Genomic DNA, 10,219 nt, shown 5'->3' with positions numbered 1-10,219 from the left:
TTCACATCAAAAAGTGAATGTCAGACTGTCAGGATCGCGGGTTATCGGACGAGCAGGGGGGCAGGAAAGATCAGGCAGGCGGGCGGAATACGGGGATTTATTAGGGGAAAGAGGCTACGAGCAGGACTGGTCGACGATACAGACATCTAACATCATTGACGGACGAAAGGCAAGGCAAGATGTTGACTCAGATAGACAGGACTGGGCAAAAATAATCGGACACAGCTGGGTACGATCAGGGAAGCACACGTGGATAATCAGGGGGCGTGGCACACACGAGGATCGGACGAGCCGGGCGTGACACAGACAACTTCCTCCTGTTAAACCTAGATAGGACTGAGGTTCTTCTTACTGGCATCAAAGCCACCAGAAGTAAACTATCAGACATTATAGTCATTCTGGGTGGACTACTGTATCTATTATACCAAGTACTGTTGTTAAAAACCTTGGTGTTATTCTAGATTCTGATCTTTTGTTTAATGTACATGCTAACATTAGCCGTACTATCTACTTTCACTTGCTTAATATTGCCAAGTTACAAAAGATGCTTTCCTTTCAAGATGCAGAGAAATTGGTTCATGCTTTTATTACCTCCAGGCTGTACATTACTGTAATGTCTTATTCTATGGCTGTCCAAATAGGTCATTAAATAAACTCCGATAGGTGGACGGTAGGTTGGCTTGACGCCAAACCCATGGAACCCCTCATGTCTGTGTTTCCTTCCAGGTATCTCTTTTAGCCAGGCTGCCATTGTGACGACTCTGCCAGTCTGTCAGCCCCGCCCACTTCCTACCTTTGTTCTTCTCCCTGTTTGTTGAGTAGGTAATCAGGCGCAGGTGTGCCGTGTGAAGCCTTAATTGGGAGGGGTATGAAGAGACCTGCATCCTCTGGGGAGGGGGGCCCCCCTTTCCTCCTCTGGTGTTTTTGTTTTGGTTACTTTTGTATTCAGCATTGGTTTTTTTTGGTGTGCTGAGTAACTTTCTGTAGACCAGAGCCGGATGCGGGTGTCTTTGTATGTGCGGGAGAAATTAGTGGGTGGGTTAGACTCCGTCAGAGCTATGTGAACCCCTGCCGCAGGTAAGAGCACTTAACGCTGTTTGTTGTGTTGCCTTTATTTTAGTTTGTTGTTTTTGATGTGTCAAACGCGAGGGGGGCTGCTTGCAGTTCAGTCGTATGGGGGCACATTGAAGACTAGTTTTGGAAATAAGTAGGGCCTCTTGCTGAAGGTAGATGCGGGGCAGCTCATGGTTAGTTTGTTTCTCCCGTAGCATGCGGAGATTACCTGCATCGGAAATTGTCTGATTAATGATTGGTGTTTTGTGAGAATTTTTGGTTAGTTTTGTGAATTTTTGGTTTTGTTTGGTTAAATTGGGGAGTTTTGTTGTCTTTGATATAAGTAATCATGAATATATTTTCTGAGTTCTGCGCGTCTCCATCTGAAAGTGTTTTGGATAATATGACAAAAGAGCAGATGCATAAAATTGCAAAGCACTATAAAATTGATCAGGATCAGCCGAAAACTCTGAGAAAAAACTAACTTAGAGTTGATTAAAATCAAATTAACAGAAATGGATATTTTATCTGTTAAACTTTTGTCGGATACTGCCGGTCCGACAGCCATTTCTATGCTGTTAGGGGCTGGTTCTTCGCAGTGCACTGCCACCACGGTTCTGACTTTTGAGCAGCAAAAAGAACTGTTGCAGATGCAGATTGTCACGATCAGCGATGGTTAGCGGGTGATCGCTTGGGCAGGTAGGAGCAGGCAGGCAGGTGAAGTCGGGGAAGACGGGGATTTATTAAAAGGATCGGGTAAACGGGACGGGCAGGACGGATCACAAGCACTGACATTAACAACATCAATGACGGACGCTGAACTAAGGTAAGACAGGGACTGAAATAGACAAAACAACAAGGTACAGCTGGGTATGATCGTGGAAGCACACGTGGATAATCAGGGGGGCATGACACACACGAGGATCGTACGAGCCGGGCGTGACACAGATGGAGCAGAGGCTGGTTTAGAAGCTCGGGAATGTGACAAAGACAATTAGAATATGAAAAATTGAGGCAAGATGAGCGGGCAAAGGAATGGGAACGTGCTATATTGGAACATGAAAGGGAGAAGTTTAGAGCCAGACCTGACAATTCCTCTATTGGTTCATTAGCTTCTGGGGATGTAGGCTTATCCCAGATGATAAAGTTTCTACCTAAGTTTAACGAAAGAGATCCTGATATTTTCTTTTCCTTATTTGGACATGTTGCTGCAGAGAGAGGCTGGACTGATGTGGAGCGCACGTTGCTGTTGCAGAGTGTGTTCACGGGGAGGGCTCAAGAGTCTTTTACAGCTCTGTCTGTGTCTGAGCTTAAAAGGTATAGTTGTGTTGAGGAGGCTGTGTTTTATGCTTTTGCCTTGGTTCCTGAGGCGTATAGACAGCATTTCAGGAGCTGGAGAAAAGGTGACCGACAAACGTACATCGAGGTTGCTAGAGACCTCACAAGTTTTTTTTAATAGATGGCGACGGCTGAAACAGTGACCACTTTTTATCAATTGTGTGACTTCATAGTCCTCGAGCAATTTAAAAATATAGTCCCAGAACGCGTAACTACATATATAAATGAACAGAAGGTAAAAACTGCTGCAGAAGCTGCTATATTGGCAGATGAGTTTATTTTGACGCATAAAAATAAACAAAAAGAATATGGACCACATGACTACAGTGAACATAGACCAACTTATTCTCAATGTGGTTGGGGCGGTCTCCCATCGAGGTTGGATCAGTCAGCTTGTGTTAGAGATACTCAGAATCAATGCAATTATTGCTTAAAGTTTGGGCATTGGAAAAAAGAGCGCCCTATGCCGCGAAGCAAGAGGACCAATCGCCCTACTTCCAATAAAGCTGTGTTGTGTGCTGTGCCTGTCCCTCGTTCTGTTTATGCAGTTAAAACTGATGTTCCATCTGGTGATTGTGCCTCTGCAGGTGTATCAGGTTGTGGAGTACCTAGTGCACATGTAGATGGTCTGCCTCCTGCTGAGAGTGATACCTGTAAGGAGCTACTTAGACAGCTATGGTCCGTTTCTTATGGACAGTCCGTTTCTATCAAGTAGTTTAGAAAAGGTACGCGAAAATTCTACGCGACATGGCAGCCTCTGTTGCACAATCTATTTTGCTTTTTTCCTCTAGTTCCAGAACGGGGAAATCTGTTTTGATTCGTAGGATTGGCATGACTACTTTATCAGTTCCTCTCCACAGGTTAGTGTTGCATTCAGATCTGGTGTGAGGCGATGTAGTAGTAGCTGTGCGGCCATCGCTGCCTGTGGAGGGGGTTGATGTGATTTTGGGTAATAACTTGGCTGGGGGGCGTGTGTGGCCTAGTGTTCCACCTTCGCCAGTAGTGGTTGATCAGCCTGTGGAGGCAGAGAAGACTGACTGTGCTGTAGAATTCCCTGACGTGTTCAGTGCGTGTGCTGTAACAAGAGCGAGAAGTCGTGCGCAGGGGGTGGATGTGTCAGTGGGGGTAGATAACAGATATTCTGCAGTTTTACGGTTGCCTACTTTGCCACCTTGTTTAAATCGCGATGATTTGATTTCGGCTCAAAATAAAGACAAGGGGCTTGCAGAGTTAATTGCTAGCGCGTTGCCCGCTGATGATATGGAGAACGCAGAACATGGGTAATTTTTACTTGATTGGTTACTGGTGGGTAAATGGGTGCAGCATGATGGTGAGGTAGTTGTGGTGCAAATTGTAATACCTGACTCTCTTAAAGCTGTAGTGTTAAAAACTGCTCATGGCCCGTATTCCATTGTTCATCAGGTTACTGAGCAGGATTATCTTGTTGCAACACCAGATCGAAAGAAATCCTTGCAGCTTTGTCATATTAACATGCTAAAGCCTTATTACATTTTTTTTTTATGTACAACTTTGAAAAACAAAACACATGTGTACATGTTACATTTTAAAACATTTCTGCAACTTTGAAAATAAATAAAAAAAAACTTCATGTTACATTAACATTGTAGATTTGAAAAACACGATTGGGCTGCATACACATAACTATACATTTTTGTATAACACGTCTGAAAAATAAAACACCAGAACATAAGAACATTAGAAATTTACAAACAAGAGGAGGCAATTCAGCCCATCAAGCTTATTTGGAGAGAACTTAACTAATAGCTCAGAGTTGTTAAAATCTTTTCTGGCTCTGATTTAAAGGAACACATACAGTGGGGCAAAAAAGTATTTGGTCAGCCACCGATTGTGCAAGTTCTCCCACTGAAAATGATGGCAGAGGTCAGTAATTTTCATCATAGGTACACTTCAACTGTTAGAGACAGAATGTGAAAAAAAAATCCATGAATTCACATGGTAGGATTTTTAAAGAATTTATTTGTAAATTAGGGTGGAAAATAAGTATTTGGTCAATTCAAACAAGGAAAATCTCTGGCTCTCACAGACCTGTAACGTCTTCTTTAAGAAGCTTTTCTGTCCTCCACTCATTACCTGTCTTAATGGCACCTGTTCGAACTCATTATCTGTATAAAAGACACCTGTCCACAGCCTCAAACAGTCAGACTCCAAACTCCACTATGGCCAAGACCAAAGAGCTTTCGAAGGACACCAGGAAAAGAATTGTAGACCTGCACCAGACTGGGAAGAGTGAATCTACAATAGGCAAGCAGCTTGGTGTGAAAAAATCAACTGTGGGAGCAATTATCAGAAAATGGAAGACATACAAGACCACTGATACTCTCCCTCGATCTGGGGCTCCACGCAAGATCTCATCCCGTGGGGTCAAAATGATCATGAGAACGGTGAGCAAAAATCCCAGAACCACACGGGGGGACCTGGTGAATGACCTGCAGAGAGCTGGGACCAAAGTAACAAAGGTCACCATCAGTAACACACTACAACGGCAGGGAATCAAATCCTGCAGTGCCAGACGTGTTCCGCTGCTGAAGCCAGTGCATGTCCAGGCCCGTCTGAAGTTTGCCAGAGAGCACATGGATGATACAGCAGAGGATTGGGAGAATGTCATGTGGTCAGATGAAACCAAAGTAGAACTTTTTGGTCTAAACTCAACTCGTCGTGTTTGGAGGAAGAAGAATACTGAGTTGCATCCCAAGAACACCATACCTACTGTGAAGCATGGGGGGGGAAACATCATGCTTTGGGGCTGTTTTTCTGCTAAGGGGACAGGACGACTGATCCGTGTTAAGGAAAGAATGAATGGGGCCATGTATCGTGAGATCTTGAGCCAAAACCTCCTTCCATCAGTGAGAGCTTTGAAGCTGAAACGTGGCTGGGTCTTCCAACATGACAATGATCCCAAACACACTGCCCGGGCAACAAAGGAGTGGCTCCGTAAGAAGCATTTGAAAGTCCTGGAGTGGCCTAGCCAGTCTCCAGACCTCAACCCCATAGAAAATCTGTGGAGGGAGTTGAAAGTCCGTGTTGCTCGGCGACAGCCCCAAAACATCACTGCTCTCGAGAAGATCTGCATGGAGGAATGGGCCAAAATACCAGCTACTGTGTGTGCAAACCTGGTAAAGACCTATAGTAATCGTTTGACCTCTGTTATTGCCAACAAAGGTTATGTTACAAAGTATTGAGTTGAATTTTTGTTATTGACCAAATACTTATTTTCCACCCTAATTTACAAATAAATTCTTTAAAAATCCTACCATGTGAATTCATGGATTTTTTTTTCACATTCTGTCTCTCACAGTTGAAGTGTACCTATGATGAAAATTACTGACCTCTGCCATCATTTTCAGTGGGAGAACTTGCACAATCGGTGGCTGACCAAATACTTTTTTGCCCCACTGTAGATTTAGCTTGTGCTACACTAGCAGGAAGATTATTCCATACTCTAACTACTCTCTGTGTAAAGTGCTTCCTCAAATTCATTTTAAAATGTTCTCCCGCTAATTTCCACTTATGGCCATAAGTGCTAGCATTTAAACTAATATTGAAATAGCCATTTGGCTGAACAGCATCCAGACCTTTTAGAAACTTATATACCTGGATCATGTCCCTCCTTAGTCTCCTTTGCGCAAAGCTAAACAGATTCAGCTGAGCTAACCTCTCTTCATAAGACATTCCTCTAAGACCAGGAATCATTCTCGTTGCCCTACACTGCACCCTTTCCAAGGTAGCAATGTCTTTCTTAAGGTATGGTGACAAACCTGCACACAATATTCTAGGTAGGGTCTAACCAAGGAATTTATATAATCGTAGCATCACCTCCACACAGCTAGCAATGTAACCTAACATCTTATTAACCTTTTTTATTGCTTCCCCACACTGGCGAGAGTGGGACATGGAAGCATCAACATATACTCCAAGGTCTTTCTTGTAATCAGCTGCCTTTATTTCAGTGGAACCCATAAAATATCTGTACTTTATATTTCTGCTACCTCATGGATTACTTGTTAAATATGGATCTATGTTAAATATCATCTGCCAGGTATCAACCCAGTCGTAATTAAATCCAGATCCCGTTGTAGCTTCTCCGCTGTTAGATCAGTATCTGCTACACCACCCACCTTGGTGGTGTCTGCAAATTTAACCAGCTTACTATATGTATTGGTGTCAATATCATTAATGAAATTAGGAAAAATAGTGGCCCTAAAATTGAACCCTGCGGTACCCCACTATGAACGCAGGTCCACTGTGACATTATGGCTCTAATACCTACTCGCTGCTTCCTGTCAGTTAACCAGTTTTCAATCCAAGCTACTACAGTTCCTAAAATCCCTGCAGCCTCGAGGTTAAGCAAGAGCAGTTTGTGGGGGACAACATCAAAGGCCTTCTGGAAATCTAAGTAGATCACATCGTAGGCCTTTTTGCGATCAATTTCTCTTGTAGCTTCTTCAAAGAACTCAAGTAGATAAGTCAAACAGGACCTACCTCTCCTATATCCATGTTAGCTGTACCTCAGAATCCATTCAATATTTGAATCCAGGTAATCTACCATTTTCACTTGGATTATAGCTTCCATTATTTTTCCAGTAATGGTAGTGAAACCGATTCGCCAATAGTTTGCTGGATTACTTCTATCCCCTTTTGGGCATTATATTAGCTCGCTTCCAATCAGAAGGTACCACACCAGCAGATAACGATTTCTAGAATAGTAATGTTAAAGGTTGGCTGCTAATATCTCTCATCTCTCTTAAAACTATAGGTAACATGCCATCAGGCCCCTGTGATTTATTTATTTTGAGCTTAGCTAGGCTTAGTACCACATCAGCCTCAGCTATACATATATTGGTCATAGACAACGCTGTATTCATACTAAATGGTGGTAAGTTACGCGTGTCATCTACTGTGAAGACCCATGTAAAATAATCATTAAACTCATTTACTATATCAATTTCATTTTCAATTATAAGGCCCTTACTATCCTGCAGATTAGTGATTTTAGAGCTGAAATCACTCCAACTAAGAAACTAAAAAACTTTTATTGTCATCCTTAGCCTCCAATGCATTCTTTCCTTCTACATTCCTCTTGGAGTGTCTAATGTTATTTTTAACTCAACTTAGACTTAGATACTTCTGCTTTACTTTGAAATCATTTGTGGAAGAGAGCCCTTTTCCTCCTGACTTTATTCTTAATTTCCTTAGTAAACCACCTTGGTTGTAGTTTCCTAGATTTAGTTTTGCTGGAAACAGGTATGAAGTCCTCTTGTACTTGCAACAATGTGCTTTTGAAAAAAATCCTATGCCTCTTCAACCGTTTTGCTATCCAGTTTACATGTGTGATGCCCGGCCCGTCCGCTCCTCGTGTGTGCCACGCCCCCTGACTACCCACGTGTTCTTTCCCGATCGTTTCCACCTGTGTCTGCTTATTTTGATTAAGTCATGTCCTATTTAAGTCCTGGTCTTGCCTGTTACCCTCGTCCGTCATTGTGTGAATTGTGTAGCTTGTGGTTAGTGTGGTATCCATGTTCCCAGTGTTCCAGTTCCGGAATAAACCCCAGATTTCCCCATTTCTGCCTCGTCTGCCTGGTCTGTGCCCACCTACCCGCACATTCGCCTGTCTGCTCTCCCAGGATCATGACATGTTACATCTTAAATCATTTGTGCAACTAAAAAATTATGTTCAAGTTATATTAATAAAAAACTGTATACAATAAAATGCAGACAATTTGTGCAACAGTTTGGCCAAATGACCACTGATCATAATAGATATCTGGCTTTTGGGGGGGTTATGTACGGTAAAGACAAAATGCCAATTTTATGTGCATGTGTTTAACTTTTCTTAGGATTCTTTAATGAGAATACAATGTATCAAGTTTCATATTAACTCTGATCTGTTTATATTTTTCTAATTTATGCAAAGACAGAATGTCCATTTGATGTACAGCAGGGTGTTTTCGTTTTTATTATTTATGCGAAGAAAAATGTTAATTTGATGGCAGGATGTATTCTTTTATGTTCTGGAAGTTTTATGCAAAGACAAAATGTCAGTGTTTATTTCATGGTTCTATCGGCTACTTCGGAGTTAACCCGGATGACCCTGAACCTATTGACAATACCACCTGCAAACTGTTCATTTCAGTTTAGATGGCTATTAATGTTTTTGGGAGGGAGGCAGCTTTTCCACTTAAGTTATATTCAGATAAGTTATTTCAGACACGCTGGTTAGAGAAAGGGGTCAGCCCACATCCTCACCTCCTCTTCCCTCCTTCCCGCTCTCTCACATGTATTCATAAGCACTGGTCCTTAATTAATGCCATTATTATTTTTTTTATTTCACTTTCTCTCTCCTTCTCACACAAAAACAAATATTTGATCAGATTACACCCAGCCATGTCACTTGTCCTGATGTCACATGACCCATGTCCCAGTGACCTCTGTGACCTTTAGGTTATAAATCTATTTGAAAAAACATATATTATATTACTCTGTCATCAACATAGAAATTTTGTTTGATTGTATTTATGACATCCTTTGGGTAATTATTTGATTATTGTCCACAGCCTTCAACAGCTGAAATGTGGCACAGCTTGGGGAAGGTACTGCATCAAATATACAAACAATTATTCTGTGCTCCACAAGGTCTTAACTGATATTTCCATTGGGCTACCAGAGGAAGCATTCCTTAGCCGCTTTTCCCTGATGTAACCTGATGGAACATCCCCATATCTGTCATGATGACAATGGCACCTTGACGAAATCAAAGTAACAATGTATTAGTGAGGACAGGACCTTGAAAATACTCTTGTTTAAAGATGTTTCACAAAATGCAGATGCACAGTCAAAAAACACACATAGTTTCTTTGTATATGGATGATAAACTATGTGATGTGGTACTGCCACACCCAAAGGGGCAGGACAAGGCAGCTGCAACCCATCAACAACTAATTGCTCCGCCACTTAAAGCGAAACTTACGTTTAACCCATTACGAAGTATTCTTGCCATGTATTTGACCCATACTGAGCATTCTTTTGTCTTGTGCCTATCTCACCTGCCCTGCCTGTCTCATCTGCCCTGCCTATCTGATCTGCCTCCCTCGTCCTGCTCTCCGGACCTGTCCTCATCGTTCCTCCCACCTCCTCATCACCCCATCTCATCCCTGCTCATAGGACTGACTTCACCGGCATCTGAACCCTGGCACCCAACCTGAACATTCTCTTTGACGCTCCCCTTGGCTTTTGGTGTACCCGATTTCCCTATTAAACTCCTGTTCTCCCACATCCCGGGGTTCGCCTCTTTCTTGTCAGCCTCTGATAACAGGTATATGCCCCACTTTTCCAATCTCTTGCTCCAGCTTGTCCAGAGGTATGACTTTTGCAAATTGTTTTACAAGAATGTCATTCATATAGTTTGTATATTCACAAAATAATGACTGACCTCTCTTAAACCTCTTTAGAAATTGTGTTCATTGCTGGGTTACATGCTTGTTAAGCATTCTCACCTCAAGCTTGCGAAATGGCAACTTTAAATGATAATGTCCATCTTGAAGCTCAGCTGAAGATGAGACTATGTCCATAAACTTTTTTTTACATGAATATTTCTCTATTTTCACTATAGTGCTGTTCCACAAAATCCTTATTATACTGTCGAATTTACAGTTCTTCCAAGCTGCCTATAGAAATATGAGTAACCTGCAGTGACAGAGGGTCACATCCATCACCATTCAATTCATGACTGAGTAGGCCATTAACAACCCATCCAAGTGTTTTCACAGCATCTGGACCACTACCCAGACTG

At 42.3% G+C, this 10,219-nt stretch overlaps 1 long non-coding RNA gene across 1 annotated transcript; it reads left to right on the top strand.

Annotated features, from left to right (window-relative positions):
• The first annotated feature begins 947 nt into the window (after window positions 1-947).
• Window positions 948-9,702, top strand: LOC125709983 (uncharacterized). Its single transcript, XR_007382889.1, has 2 exons — window positions 948-1,077; window positions 9,592-9,702. It is a non-coding gene; the product is annotated as an uncharacterized LOC125709983 (long non-coding RNA).
• Window positions 9,703-10,219: the final 517 nt, after the last annotated feature.

The sequence above is a fragment of the Brienomyrus brachyistius genome, chromosome 16, assembly GCF_023856365.1.
Source record: "Brienomyrus brachyistius isolate T26 chromosome 16, BBRACH_0.4, whole genome shotgun sequence".
In the NCBI taxonomy this organism is placed as follows: Eukaryota; Metazoa; Chordata; class Actinopteri; order Osteoglossiformes; family Mormyridae; genus Brienomyrus; species Brienomyrus brachyistius.
Note: the sequence above shows the minus strand (reverse complement) of the source record. Positions and strands in the feature narration are given on the sequence as shown.